Source organism: Globicephala melas, chromosome 11 (genome assembly GCF_963455315.2).
Source record: "Globicephala melas chromosome 11, mGloMel1.2, whole genome shotgun sequence".
NCBI lineage: Eukaryota > Metazoa > Chordata > Mammalia > Artiodactyla > Delphinidae > Globicephala > Globicephala melas.
In genome coordinates this window covers 62,371,413-62,387,863 of record NC_083324.2, presented here as the reverse complement: position 1 = coordinate 62,387,863, position 16,451 = coordinate 62,371,413, and positions in this window count along the sequence as shown.

The window sequence follows — 16,451 nt, the reverse complement described above, 5'->3', positions numbered from 1 at the left end:
CGACCCTCTCCATTCCCTGGGATCGTGCCCCTGTGGAGGCTGCCCTGGGATGAATATAGTCAAGTTCTTCCTGGACGACTCGGTTGCTCTGACAGCCTATTCTAGGACTCTGCTCTATTGCCAGCATCACCTGCAAAGTTACCAACAGAAGATTGACGATAGTTACCCACGTGAATTTCTCTGATCAAAGTTGATTTTTGATCTTAGAGGGATTTCTTCTTGCTTTAATCCAACAGCTACTGTTTTCATGGGACACAGCGTTTTTCAGATGCGACCATTTTTTCGAAACAAGCCTGAGCCTGCAAGGATCTGGGTCCTCATCTTCGTCTGCCACTTGGCACTGTGTGGCCTTGAGCAAGCTGCATCCATTCATTCTACGAACATGAGTGCCTGTGGGTACCAAGCCCTGGGATGCAATAGTGAGGAAGACACAGGACATGGCCCCATGGCACAGGTCATGACAATTTGTGCTAAAGGGAAAGGACATGACACCAAAGAACAGAGAGGAAAGAACTCCTGGGTCTGTTGGAGGGGGGGGCCTTTCACAAAAAAGGTAGACTATCAGCTCTAGTGCCGTGAAATACCTTGTTAGCTGCACTCAACCACAAGCTTTTTGAGAGCACCTGTTGATTTGACAACTATATATTTCATTTCTCTTGGTGGTGATGGTTACAGTCTGATCACACATATATGACTTTCAAAGTCCGAGGTTAACAAATGCCTCTACCTCCTAATAGACTTTAGAACATTCTCAGCCAACACTCTCCTCTGTCTTGTCATAACTCCATCCTTTTTTATAACCACGAGTCAATATAGTTATTATGCTGCTTTATGCCATCAAGGCCTATCTAAAAGAATGATCTAAATAGTTAGTGATTTCTTTGCTTACTATACATTTTTGTATCTCAGTCCTTCCTTCTGAGTTCAATTTTTTTCTTCCTGGAATAAGAAGGTCTGTTAGGGGTACACTCTCTATTTTATATTAATGATAGTTCAGTCCGGCACAGAGTTTTAGGTTGGTGACTCTATTATCTCAGCCCTTTGAAGATTGGAATATACTGTCTTCTGATGTACAGTGTTGCTGTTGAGAATTCTTATATGAATCTTTTCATTGTACATTTTGCGTAATCTGACTTCTCCCTCTGACTTTTCCCTGGTAAGATCTTTGTCTTTGCTATTCTTCTGCTCACTACAGTGTGTTTATGATTTACTTTTATTTATCTTGATCAAGATTTCTGTTCTTTATTGAAGTATAGTCAATGTTGTGTTAGTTTCAGGTATACAGCAAAGTGATTCAGTGATATACACACACACACGTAGTAGGAAAATCGTACAGCTGAAGGGGACCTTGGAGATGAATGTTTTACTTTGTCCATCCATCCATCCATCCATCAGTTATTTGATTCATGTTTACTAAAATGACCCAGAAACTGCTGGGGATACAGTTACTCCTCTTATAAAGCTTATCTTCTGATAGGCAGCAGCACACAGTGAACAGTAGACAAGTGATTAAGTAACATAGTTGCAGATGGTGATAAAGGCTGCAGAGAAATAGACAGCGAGCGCTGGGGAGGCATCCGCTTCTATGAGGAAACAACAATGAGCTGACCCTAAACCATGAGAAGAAATCAGTTACAAGAAGAGCCAGAGCAGGAAGACAGTCTGCAGTTCAACTAGCGGCGGGAACCCAAGTGAGAAACAAGGGCAGACACATGGTTTCAGAACTCAGAGTCCAGCTGTGCCAGAGTTGGCCCTACCCGGTGCTCTGATCCTACCTCTGCTCTTCTCCAATCCCCAGCCTCTCACATGTGGCTAATCCTCAAGCCAGCTGTCCTGCTTGGCCTTGTCTTTAGACAAGCCGTCATCTCCCACGTCAAATAATTCAAAGCGCCCACACGAGCCACACGGATACCTGGAATGCCTGCTTCTCAGTTATTTTGTGCCTCTTGCTCCAAATCCTCAGAGCCTCTGCAACTAATGACTCTATGAGTTCTTGCACCTGTTATTTTTACATGATTCCGTGTGTGTTCACTTGAATAACCACTAATTATGTTCTGGTATAATAAATATAAATTTTGCTGTTATGGTTTTAGAAACAAAGAAAGTTCTTGATATGTTAATAGAAAAATCTCTAGCTTTAATTGTAAAATTCCCATTCACTTTTTTTACGTATAGATCTATACGGCGGTTTCAAGTTAACAAGAATGCATATACACATCCTGGTGTATATGTATTTATATGATAGTCTCAAAAGAAAAAGAACTCTTTGGAATTTTATTGAGTCTTCTTTTCCTTATAATATTAGTGATTAATAACTGCAGATTCTTTATACTTTTAAAATATTGTTTACTTGATTTCACCTTATTTTCATAATAATCATATAAGCTAAGTAGTTTATTTCCCTTCTTTTACAATGATTTGAAAAGTGAGTCCATAAAGGGAACAGATTTGTCCATGATGGCCTAACACAAAATATTTCTGAGAATAGAGGAAGGGTAAAATATTTGTACTAAGTGAAGGGCATCCACATTTACAACTTAATTTGCATTAATTCAATATTTTAAATAGCTATGTCATCTCCTATCATTAGTAGGAAGGCTGCGGTGCATGAATTTTCTTTTAAAATAAACATTCATTGACCAAGGTTCGTTATTGAATCTAATATCTAAATTAAAATTTCAGGGCTTCCCTGGTGGCGCAGTGGTTGAGAGTCGGCCTGCCAATGCAGGGGACACGGGTTCGTGCCCTGGTCTGGGAAGATCTCACATGCCGTGGAGCGGCTGGGCCCGTGAGCCATGGCCACTGAGCCTGCACGTCCAGAGCCTGTGCTCCGCAACGGGAGAGGCCACAACAGTGAGAGGCCCGCGTACCGCAAAAAAAAAATAATAATAAAAAAAAATTCAATTTTTATAGTTAGATATGATTTGATGTTCTTTACTTTGTTTTTTGAAGGCCTTTCGATAGGAAGTCAGGGTCTTTTATGAATTCTAGAATAAGATATATTTTTGAGACATTCATCACATTAAATGGAGTTATGTTCATTAATCCTCTGTTGAGCAACTGGAAAGAGATGTTGAAAACATTCAGCTTAGACACACAAACATCCCGTAGGAGGACTATCCCAGCACAGCCGTGTTTTCTGCAGGTGCGGTCTTAATTTAATCTTAGTGTCAGCGTCGCAAATGTAATATTAGGATTTGTACTGTTAGCACTTGTCACGTGACTTTTCTCAGTGACAGTGTTGTCTCAGTGTCCCCATCCTGACCATCCTGTCACACTCTCTTCATTATGTACTCCAGGACAAGTTAGAACACAAACCGGGAACTGAAAAGCTTTCTGATGAAGCTATACTGCGTTTCTGGTTTTGTTTTACTTGCTCTAGTTAAGTGTCTTCAGTTGATGGAGAGGTACTCCATCCCCTGATGCCTATAAAACGTGCCAGTCAGGACAATAAATTGTATGGAATCACGCGCACCTGATTTCTAACCATGTCTTGAATAGCTAAGCTTCGGGAGGAAAAATAAGACTTATCTAGGATCTTCACTTATGTATACTAGATAAGTCTGTACAGTACTGTACTGTAGAGTACTGGAGAGACTGTCCTTCACTAGAGGATATAAATAGAAGGAGCAGACAAAAAATAGTAAAAATGTGAGGATTTAAGCAACATGATTAACAAGTTTGACATAATTGACATATACATATTGGAAAATGCACCCAACCACTGCAGACTACACGTTATTTTCCAAGTACATATAGAACATTATAAAAACTTTGACCATATACTTGGCCATCAAGGAAGTCTTAACAAACATCAGAAACAAATAGTGCAGAGAATGTTCTCAGACCACAGTGTAATTAAACTGCTAATAAACATACCAATATGAAAATACACCGATGTGAAAATCCCACAATTTTAACAATTAATGCTACATTACTAAATAACCCAGTGGATCAAATCAAAAATCACAGTAGGTATTTGAATATATTTTTAACTGAGTGTATTGAAAATATGAGACATCAAAACTTGTAGGCTGGGGCTTCCCTGGTGATGCAGTGGTTAGGGATCTGCCTGCCAATGCAGGGGACATGGGTTCGAGCCCTGGTCCAGGAAGATCCTACATGCTGCGGAGCAACTGGGCCCGTGCACCACAGCTACTGAGCCTGTGCTCTGGAGCCCGTAAGCCACAATTACTGAGCCCATGTGCTGCAACTAATGAAGCCCACGCACCTAGAGCCCGTGCTCCACAACAAGAGAGGCCACCACAATGAGAGGCCCGTGCACCGCAAAGAAGAGTAGCCCCCGCTCGCCGCAACTAGAGAAACCCCATGCGCAGCAACAAAGACCCAACGCAGCCAAAGATAATAAATAAATTAATTAAATAAATTAAAACAAACAAACAAAAAAGACTTGTAGGCTGCATCCAAAGCTATGCCTCAAGGGAGATTTATAGGTTTAATTGCATCTACTAGAAAAGTAGAAAAACTGGAAATGAATGATCTAAGTCTCCATTTCAAGAAGTTCGAAACAACAGAAAACTCAAAGAAAGTAGAGAAGGTAAATAATAAAGAACAAAGTAGAAAACAAAACAAGCACCCAATGGAGTTTGTCTGATCTAAAAGTTCTATCATTAAAAAAAAAAAGACTATTAAGTTGACAAACACCTGGCCAGTCTAATCAAGAAGAGAGAGAGAGAGGGAGAGAATGTGCAAATAAACAATTTCAGGAATGAAGTCATTGCAAAGATCATAAGATGTCTATGTGAATAATTTTATGCCAATAATTTTGAAAATTTAGATATGGACAAATTCCTAGAAAACCCGGTAAGAAATAGGATTTAAATCTACATCTGTATAAGTATAACTGAATCACTTTGCTGTACACCTGAAACTAACACAACACTGTAAATCAACTGTACTTCAATTTAAAAAAAAGAAAAATAATAGATCTACATCTGTTAAAGGAACTGAACCTATAATGAAAATCTTTGCCAACTTAGATGATTTACTAGTGAGTTCTACCAAATATTTAAAGAGATAATAAAATCAATCTTACATAAACTTTTCCAGAAAATAGCAAAAGAAGTACTTTTTATGAGACCCGCATAAGCCTGATACCTAAACCAGACAATGACATACAAGGAAAGAAGTTACAGGTCACTCTCTCTTATAACATACATGCAAAAATGCTAAAAAACAATAACAAATCAAGTCCAGTGATAGATTTAAAAAGATAAGCTGGGTTTATTTCAGATATGTGAGATTGGTTTTGAATTTAAAAATCAATGTTTAAATTCACCACAGTAACAGATAAAAGAAAAAAAATTATATGACTATCTCAGTAGATGCAGAAAAAGTTTTTTATAAAGCTTTTGATAAAACTCAACATTCATTTATAATAAAAACTCTTGCCTTCCCCAAAATATCTAAAAAAAAACCCCACAAGTAATATCATATTTAATAGGTAAATATTGAAAGCTTTTCCTGTAAAATCAGGAACAAGACAAGAATGGTTTCTTCAGTTCAACATTATATTAGAGGTTCTAGCCAGAGCAACAGGAAAAAAGGATTAGATTAGGATTTAGAATTAGAAATTCTAATTAGATTAGAAAGAGAAATAAATCTTTAGGATTAGAAAGAGAAAGAAATCTGTCATTATTCATATATAATATAATTTCATAGGTAGAAAAATCAAAGATGTCTGCAGATAAACTATTAGAATTAATAGGCGAATTGAACAAGCTCACTGCATAGATGGTCAATAAACAAAATCATGTAGTTCATTTCCACGTATAATTAAATTTCTATAACCTGACAATAAGCAATTAGAAAATAAAATGTTACTTACACATAATACTATTTATCAACAGAATACAAAAAGCATATGTCTAAGAACCAAACTAAAAAAATGTTCAAGACCGTGACACAGAAAACTACAAAACGTCGTGGGGAGAAATGGAAGAACATCTAATAAAGGAGAGATTGAGCATGTTCATGAGGTAGATTCACATTATAAAGATGTTTTTTTGTTACCACTCCAGAAGTAGTGGCTGAAATCAGCAACAATTCTATCATCGCTGATGACTCCATAGATTGATGGACTCAGCTGGACAGCTCTGCTGGTCTCACTGGGGGTCCCTCCTGCAGCTGCAATTGGATGGCAGCTGGGACTATGACGTCCAAAACGGCTTCATTCACTGTCTGACGCCTTGAGGGACAGCTGGGAGTCCAGGCTTCACTCCTCGTTTTCATGTAATCCAGGGCTTTTCCCTCCGCACATGACCTTTCCATATGATCTCCCCAGCGGAGCATCTGATATTCTTATACAGCAGCTCAGGGATCCCCAAAGTACAGAGTGGAAGCTGTCTGGCCTTGTTGAGGCTTGTGTGCAGAACTGCCGTGATGTTACCTCTGTCCTACTCTAATAGTGAAAGTAAATCACCAAGTTTAATGTGGGAGGGGACTGGCCACCTAGGGTCCTGAATCCCAGGAGGTGAAGCTCCCAGCTATCACAGTGTACTTTCTGGTCTTCAAGGAGTCACCTCCCTCACAAGCAAAATGTACTTACACCTACCTCTCTCTGGACTCCCAAAGCCTCACCCCATGATGGCGTCTTGTCATCTAAATCATGTTCAAATTCAGATGGGGCTTTTCAGAAATTTTCCCTCAGGCACAACTCCTTGGGTGTGGTTCCTGGGTTGCAGATACAGATTGTGTAGATTGTGAATCAGAAAGAGAAGTTATTCTATCTCCTTCCTCCCCCTCCCCCCCCCCCCCCACCTACACACACTCAACATACATCTGTAAGCTAGAGGCAGACACTTGCATTCAAAAGGGGCGAGTGACTAGAAGGTACAGAGCAGTCAGTGATCCACAGCAATTCCAGAATCCACTGGGCATGTGCTGCTAGCTCGGCTTCTTGGAAGAGTTCTCCAGCGTTCTCCAGGCCAGCCTCTGGGAAGCCTCTGAGACATACTACCTTTTTCATTAAAATGACCTGTGTTTGCAGCTGAGAAACGCTTACCCTGATTTCTCCCCATAGAAGTTTGAGGACCCGGAAGCTCTTTTCATTTTGGCACGTCTCTGCTTGAGCTAACACAGTTCTTAAAAAATCCTGTGGGTTTCTGTTGTATCAAATGATACATTGACTAACTAGTATAAAGTACCAGTTAGTGGGGAGAAAGACTGGTAACATCCTATTTCTTGGCCAGGTGGTCCCCTCATTCTCCACTGTGTCTCCATCTCAGACCCTCTGAGTCCCATTTGTGTCCTCTGTCTTATTAGTGATCTCAGGTGGCCTCAGCCTGCAGCGGCTTGAAGCAGGATTTCGTTCTCAGCCAGAGACTGAAGTCAGGCTGCGGCAGTGACCAGTGACAAGGCCCTGGTTCCATACGGCTTTGCAGGAAATGAATTTCCACTAAGAAACGGAAAGTAGTGAAACAAGTAAAGTGTTTACTAGGAGGAAAAAGAGTACGTGTGGATAGATACACGGCTGGGCTCAGAGACAGAGTAGCACCCTCGTGGTAGTTTGAATCACTTATATGGGGCATTTCTTCTGGGTTTCCTTTGGCCAATCATCTTGCCTGGTTCTGAGTCTGTATTTGGTTTATCTAAGGGTCCTCCCATGTGTTCATGTGCATCTCTTAGCCAAGATGGATTCTAGCGAAGAGGCCTATGGGTAGGTTGACATCACTTACTATGGGGTGGCGCCCGCTCCCTTTTTGACCTTCAAGGAGTCTCTCTGCTCGTGTGTAATCAGGAAGGTCTCCTTGACTTCGAGAATGAGGAATATGTGGTCTTTTGTCTGTTGTTTGAACAGGACTCAGCTTTTCTTACCTCCAGCTATTTTGGAGTATCTGTCCACAGGGGATGAACTACAGCTGCTCGGCCTGGGGCCCATCTATCTCCTGCCTCATTAGCGCCAGAAAAACACAGGATGATCAGAACTGGATGTTAGGTACAGAATTCTTAGTGAAAACTGCTCCTTTGAAGTGTATTAGTGGTGACAACTGAATGAGTGTCCCAAACCCAAAATACCAGGGAAGATGCGTATACAGGAAAGTCCCTGCCTGAGCATTCATTTGCTACAAGTAGCATTTCCTGTTTTTCATCAAGTCCGAACCAGCTATTATTCTTAGGCTTTTCCTCATCCAAACCAGTTCTACCTGTTATAATACTTTACCTCCTAGAGCTTGATTGTTAAGGAAATACTCCCCCCTCCCAATGGCAAAATGAAAAAATCTACCTTGTTCAGGTCACACAAATAGGAACCTAACAAACATACAGATTTCAAACTCATTGATCAGAGAAGTGTTAATTAAGATGCAATATTATTTTGCAGGTATCAATCATATTGGCAAAGATTTTAAAGCCTGATAATGCAACTGTGGGAAAAAGGAAACTCATACACTGCATGTGAGATTGGAAAATGGTTTGACCATCTTGGAGTGTAAACACCCTAAAGAGTTAAATGTGCACTTACTCATTGCCCAGAAATGCCTCTTCTGGGTAGAAACTGTGCAGAGACTCTCAAACACTATCATGAAAACCCAGTGCTTTCCTTTTGAATTTCCAACCTATTGAGGATCAATATATTTATAAAATAAAAGCAATTCATAAAACAAACGAAATTTAACAACAGACCTACAAAATACAAGCCTGACTAATTTTTTAAAATTTATTTATTTTATTTATTTGTTTTTGGCTGTGTTGGGTCTTCATTGCTGCACGTGGGCTTTCTCTAGTTGCCATGAGCGGGTGCTACTCTTCATTGCAGTTCGCGGGCTTCTCATTGCGGTGGCTTCTCTTGTTGTGGAGCACGGGCTGTAGGAGTGTGGGCTTCAGTAGTTGCGGCTCACGGGCTCTAGAGCGCAGGCTCAGTAATTGTGGTGCACGAGCTTAGCTGCTCCGCGGCATGGGGGATCTTCCCAGACCAGGGCTCGAACCCGTGTCCCTTGCATTGGCAGGTGGACTCAACCACTGCACCACCAGGGAAGCCCCTAATTTTTATTATTAGATTTGAAAGACGTAAAAGTCTCAGTTGAATTACTTTTAAAGTTTCTAAATGTTTATTCTACAATTCTGCAGTTTCTAGCCATGAACTGCTAACAGTCTGCAGTCCCCAATTTGAGGAACAGTGCTATCAGTAACTCCAGCCCACGGCAACAGGAGATTCATTTAATGGAGACTGTTCATTGCTGCACTGTTTTGAATATAGAAAAAAATTAAAATTTACTATCATAGGGGAAAATAAACATTATAGTCATACAATGAAATACAGTACAGCCATTAAAATACACTATATCTATCTACACATATTAACGTGGATAGATCTTTTAATTAATTAATTAATTATGGCTGCACTGAGTCTTTGTTGTGGCGTGCGGGCTTCTCTAGTTGCGGTGTGCGGGCTCTAGAGCGCGTGGGCTCAGTGCTTGTGGTGCGTGGGCTTAGTTGTGGTATGGGGGACGTTACTTCCTCAACCAGGGATTGAATCCAGGCCCCCTGCATTGGGAGTGCAACGTCTTAACCACTGGACCACCAGGGAAGTCTCTAACATGGATAAATCTTGAAACCAAAACACTGAGTGAAAAAAGAAAATGTCAATAGAATCTTTCTTGTATGATGTCATTTATAGGCAGACCTCATTTTAATGCATTTTACTGTGCTTTGCAGATATTGCATTTTTTACAGATTGAAGGTTTGTGGCAACCCTGTGTTAAGCAAGTCTATTGGAGTTGTTTTTGCAACAGCATTTGTTAACTTTGTGTCTCTGTCCCATTTCAGTAATTCTCAAATGTTTCAGACATTTTTGTTATTATTATATGTGTTATGGTGATCTGTGACCAATGATCTTTGATGTTACTATTGTAATTTTTTGGGGGCTCCATGAACCAGGCCCATACAAAATGGCAAACTTAACTGATAAATGTGTGTGTTCTGACTGCTCCACCAACAGGCCATTCCCCTATGTCTCTCCTCTCCCTGGGCCTCCCTATTCCCTGAGATACAACAATATTAAAATTAGGCCAATTAATAACTCTACAGTGGCCTCCAAGTGTTTGAGTGAAAGGAAGAGTTGCATGTCTCTCACTTTAAATCAAAAGTTAGAAATGATTAAGCTTAGTGAGGAAGGCATGTTGGAAACCAAGATAGGCAGAAAGCTAGGCATCTTGTGCCAAACTGTTAGCCAAGTCACGAATGCAAAGGAAAAGTTCTTGAAGGAAATCAAAAGTGCTATTCCAGTGAATAATAAGAAATGATAAGAATGATAAGAAAGTGAAACAGCCTTACTGCCAATATGGAGAAAGTTTTAATCTCTGGGTAGAAGGTCAAACCAGGCACAACATTCCTTTAAGCCCAATCAGAGCAAGGCCCTAACTCTCTTCAATTCTGTGAAGGCTGAGGGAGGTGAGGAAACTGCAGAAGAAAAGTTTGAAGCTAGCAGAGGTTGGTTCATGAACTTTAAGGAAAGACGCCATCTCCATAACATAAAAGTGCAAGTGAAGCTGCAAGTGCTGATGTAGAAGCTGCAGCAAGTTGTCCAGAAGATCTAGTTAAGATAATTCATGAAGGTGGCTACACTAAGCAGATTTTCAATATGGACAAAACAGCCTTATACTGGAAGAAAATGCCATCTAGGAATTTCATTTCATAGCTAGAGAGGAGAAGTCAATGTTTGCCTTCAAAGGACAGGCTGACTCTTGTGCTAGGGGCTAATGCAGCTAATGACTTGAAGTTGAAGCCAATGCTCACTTACCATTCCAAAAATCCTAGGGCCCTTAAGAATTATGCTAAATCTAATCTGCCTGTGCTCTATAAATGGAACAACAAAGCTGAGATGATAGTACATCTCTTTACAACATGGTTTACTGAATATTTTAAGCCCACTATTGAGAACTACTGCTCCGAAAAAAAGCCAAGGAGATTCATGTTATTTTCATGCCTGCTAACACAACATTCATTCTGCAGCCCATGGATCTAGGAGTAATTTCAACTTTCCAGTCTTGTGATTTAAGAAACACACTTCATAAGACTATAGCTTCCATAGATAGTGATTCCTCTGATCGATCTGGGCAAAATCAATTGAAAACCTTCTGGAAAGGATTCAGCATTCTGGACGCCATGAAGAACACTTCTGATTCATGGGAGGAGGTCAAAATATCAATGTTACCAGGAGTTTGGAAGAAGTTGATTCCTCATGGATGACTTTGAGGGATTCAAGACTTCAGTGGAGGAAGTAACCACAAATGTGGTGGGAAAAGTAGGAGAACCAGAATTAGAAGTGAAACTTGAAGATGTGACTGAATTACTGTAATCTCAGGATAAAACTTGAACAGATGAAGAGTTGTTTCTTATGAATCAGCAAATAAAGTGGTTTTTTGACATGGAATCTACTCCTGTTGAAGATGCTGTGAAGATTATTGAAATGACAAAAAAGGATTTAGAATATTATACAAGTATTCAATATTCTAAATATTTATAAATATCACCCAAAGTTCATAGTTTACTCTTGGTGTTGTATGTACTATGGGTTTGGACAAATGTATTCATCATGTACTTTTTGTTTCAAAGTTCTGTCTTAAAACTGGAATACTCCATAAACTTAGTAGGGCTGATAGAAAAAGCTGCCCCCTTTTGAACACAAAATCTATGTCCCAGTCCCAGGTCTTCCTGTACCCACAGGAAGAAGAAAAATCACTGGCTTTGAAGTCAGGCAGATCTCGGTGTGAGTTCCAGCCTTGTTCTGTTGGACCCATGGTTACTCATCTTTAAGTACAAATCACATATAGCCTCCCTGACAAATGATGTTTACAGTGAGTGTCTAATAAGTGTTATTTTCTTTCACTCTCCTTAAGCTAAGGCACAGAGCATAAAGACACTCCATGCCTGCCTAGAGGTGATGAGACAGACAAGTAACAAAAGATAGCAACTGAGTCAGATAAGGGCCAACTAGATACACTGGTAGTACTCTGAGGTCGTTGAAACAGCAGCAAGTAACTATTATGCTATACTGTGTTGCCATTTAACTATCTGGGTTTCAATTTATTCACTTATAAAATGGCTCTCTGCTTACTATTGATTGAAAAGTGAGAGCATAAAAAATGAAAGTCTTGATATGTCATAAAGCATAACAGTAGGAGGCAATGTTCATGCCTCACCCCCCCATTCCCTCACCTGTTCGCTAGGCAGAATAATGGCCTGTCAAAGATGTCCATGTCCCCATGTTACCTAACAAGGTGGAATAAAAGATGCTAACCAGCTGTTCTTAAAATAAGGATCTCATCCTGGATTCTCTGGTCAGTTCAATATCATCACAAGAGAAAAGAGTCAGAGAAAGTTTTGAAGATGCTTCACTGCTAGCTTTGAAGATGGAGAAGCCACAAACCACAGGAGCGCTGGTGGCCTCCAGAAGCCAGCAAAGGCGAGAACATATTCTCTCCTGGAGGCTCCAGAAGGAACGCGGCCCTGACAGCAGCTCGCCGTTAGCCTGTTAGACAATTTCAGACTTCTCACCTCCAGAGCTGTAAGATCATAAATGTGTGTTGTTTTAAGCCATTAAGTTTGTGGTAATTGGGTTACAGTGGTGCTGGGGCCCAGGGCAGGCTGCCCCCAAACATGCCAAAGTGATATATTGATTATCTTGAATGAAAGTTACTTAAGAAACAGCCAATGTAAGAAGGACACTCTGACCCTCCTTCCTGTCTCCCTGAAAACAGGAAATAAATTTCCCATGTGAAAGGTGCCCTCCCTGCTTCTGGCATCCTTACCACCAGAGATTGGGAATTCAGGGCCAAAAAGGCTCTAGAAACAAACCTTGTTACTTCTTTACCAATTTACCATCCAAACCCAATTCCATTTCGATTCTTCACTAATTAAGCACCCAAGTCTAAATTTCTTTGTCCTCTCCATTCCTCTTAAACTTATTGTTTCTTTGTCTAAAGAGTATAAAAGCTGCCTGCCTTGGTTACTAATTAGGTCTGTTTCTATGAGACCTTCATAGATATGAATTAAAATTGTTTTTTCTCCTGTTAATCTGTCCTGTGTCTTTTTACTGATTAGACCAGCCAAGAGAATTCAAGAAGGGTGGGGGTAATTGTCCCCCTTCCCAACAGTGGAAATATGAAATGAATACAATCCTTTGAAGACAGCAGCCTGAAGAATGGATGAGTGTGGAAGGTAGCACAGAATGTGTGTCCTACTTTTCATCTTTTAAATGTCACTGTCCATCAAACCAAAGACACGGGGTTCAAATGGCCCCGGGTCGATCTGGGCCTAGTTTCAGCAGGAGGAGGCCTTTCATTAAATTTCCTCTAGCTCAGGGCAGCTCTGGCAGCCACAAGGCAGTGCTCATCACTCTGTCCTAGTGGCTCTGGAATATTCCATGACAGGCGCTGAGCATGGATCTCCCAGAGCATCCCTGACCCGTATCCCTCAGAACATTTCTTGGAGGCCAAATACTGTGCACGAATGTTCCTTGATTTCTCTTGATCCTTATGTCAGCTGTAATCATCCCTCAGGATGTAGAGGCAAGGTCCTCTCCTTTGGTAATTGAGTTTCGGGCCCCACTTCTTCACTTCCCTGTAGGGCGTCCACACCGACGTCATGGAAAAGTGGAGTATGCTGCCCGGTCCCTTGACTTTGGGTGTGGCCATGTTACTTGCTTCAGCCAGTGGAATTTTAGTGACCGCAGTGAGAGTTGAGACTTGAACTCTTTTGGAACAGTTGAACTCTCCCGCTCTTTAGAGATGCACTCTGAGAACAGACTGTGATCTAAGGAGGAGGAGAGCCATGTGGAGTGGAGGAGAGGACCCCAACACAGTCAGCAGCCTAGAGCTGGAACCCAAAGCCTGGAGTCAAGCTCAGCCCAATGGTTTGGCCATTGTCTTGTAGACCATGAGCCTAAGGATTATTGTTTTCAGTCACCACGTCTTTGAGCCATGAGCTGCCCAGCATTACCGTGGCCATAGCTGGCTGATACTCCTCCTACAGGAAAGCTTTTCTAACTCCTCCCACCTGATAGAACTGACCATGCCTCCTTTGTGCTCATCGTCCTGTCTTACTGTTCTCAAATCCGTCTCCCCAACTGGACTTAAGTTCCTTGAGGGCAGGTGCCATGTATTGACTTTGTATGTATGACCCCAATCATAATACTCAAAATATAATAGCCTCCTGATACTTTTTTTTTTTTTGTGAAAAGAAACAATTGAATGAATGGATACAAGGAACACGCTTTTCCAAGTCTGTGACCTTGAAGTAGGGACAGTGAGGGGAGGAGGAAATCATAGGTTTCTGGGCTGCTGCAAATTGCATCCAATTCATCAGGGGCCAAGCTTTGTTGGTCGACTGAAGAAATCATATTTTGCAATGAAATTTTCCAATAGCATAAATGCTATTGTGATTCATGAGGCAAACAAATTTACTTCAAAGTCACAGCAAAGGTGCAGCTGCTAGTGATCATTTATATGTTTCCTCAAAAGATGTATTCAAAAAGAACAACTCAACTCATAGGAGGAATGAAAAGTTTTGACATGAAAAAGCAGCCTTCCTATTCCAAAATATTGAGAACTATTGTTCTAGATGATTCCTTTGAAAGACGCCATCAAGAATCCAGCTCCTGCTTGTTGACTTATGGCCCATGGAGCAGGGACATAGTGTGTCTGTCTGGCTTATTCTCACCCTGAATCTCCAGGTCACTGCACGTTTACATCATCGGGGCAGAACTACTGTCAGCTTTCAAGACACCTCAAAGAAAATTATAAGCTTTCATTCTTTCTCCACTCTTCCTTTCACAAAAGCTGTCACATCACCGCATTTTGCAGCTCCGCCTTGGGTTTGTAATTATAGTTGTTGCCATAAGAATGCTTCCAAAAGAGAGGCTTATTAATAGGAAGAAACTCACATACACAAAGGAAAAGACTGCCAGTACAGGAGTAACGACTGAACGCTGATCGTTTAAAACATGAAAACTATACACCCAACATGGCTGGGAGTTGACTTCAGCCGTGTGTCTTTCTGTCCTAAATGTTTATAGCAGCAAAGAGGTTTCTGTGCAACTGTTGAAGCACTTTCTTTCTCTTTAACTGTGCTTATTTTCTTTCATTCTAATTCATTTAAAGGATGACATCTCAAATCTGTGGCTGGAACACAAGATTGAAATATTGAGGGAAATCCCTGGAGGTCCAGAGGTTAGGACTTGGCGCTCCCACTGCATGGGGCACGGGTTCGATCCCTGGCCTGGGAACTAAGATACCGTGTGTCGCATGGCGCAGCCAAAAAAAAATTATTGAAGGGTTCAAGGGCGTTTTATGGGGACTGAGAGTGGAGGTTGGGGAGGGGGAAGCCATAGACCAATGGTGACTTCCCTTAGAATCTTTATCTACTCACCGGTGACTTTCAAGGTCTTAACTAAGCCATGACACAGCCATAGCTCTCTGGGGCTGATGGAACTAATAGGAGATACGGGAAAGGATATTAGATAAATATTTGCTGATGAACATGCGAATGAGTAAGTGAATAAATGAATGCGTGCCTCAGACTAACCCTTCACTCTCGTGCTCCCCTGGTCATTGTCCCTGTAATCCTGCAGCAACAAACTGCATGCGATTTCCCAAACATCATGCTTCTTCTTGCTGTAACTTCTGGCTTCCTTATCTGCCCCATGCAGCCCATCATCACCTTGCCAGTCCCTACTCAACCTTCAAGTCACAACGCAGGCTTCAGGCTGGGGCAGTACTTCATACCGATATCATGACGCAACAGTTGTTCCCCAACTTAAGTGCAGGAACCACGTATTTTAATCATTTGCACTAAGCAACTGGCTTGGTGCCAGACACGTCACAGGTATTCAATGAGTGATCATGGAATAACCTTTATGCTATTTGACTCCTCCAGTGCCTTCCAAGTCAGACTATAAATTACTTCAATGCAGGATGATCTCCTCTAAAATTCTTTACTTATGTGTCTTCCATTTCTCGTGCATGGCAGTCCCTCACTCTGCCCCAAAATTGATCAAGCAAGGAGAGGGGGAAGACACAATTCTGGGTGTTTCCAATGGGTTAATCCATTGGAAGGATTTTAGTTGGGACTGACGTCATCACATCACCTGTGGGAAAGAAACATTATAGTTTAGAGAGAACAGCATTTAGAAGTAGACAAGAAGGTCATGGGGACAGTCCAGAAAAAAATGATTGCAGATTATTACAGATTTTTTTTTTTTTTTTTTTTTTTGTGGTACGCGGGCCTCTCACTGTTGTGGCCTCTCCCGTTGCGGAGCACAGGCTCCAGACGCGCAGGCTCAGCGGCCATGGCTCACGGGCCCAGCCGCTCCACGGCATGTGGGATCCTCCAGGACCGGGGCACGAACCCGCGTCCCCTGCATCGGCAGGCGGACTCTCAACCACTGCGCCACCAGGGAAGCCCTACAGATTTTAACTAGGTTCAGAGCAGTG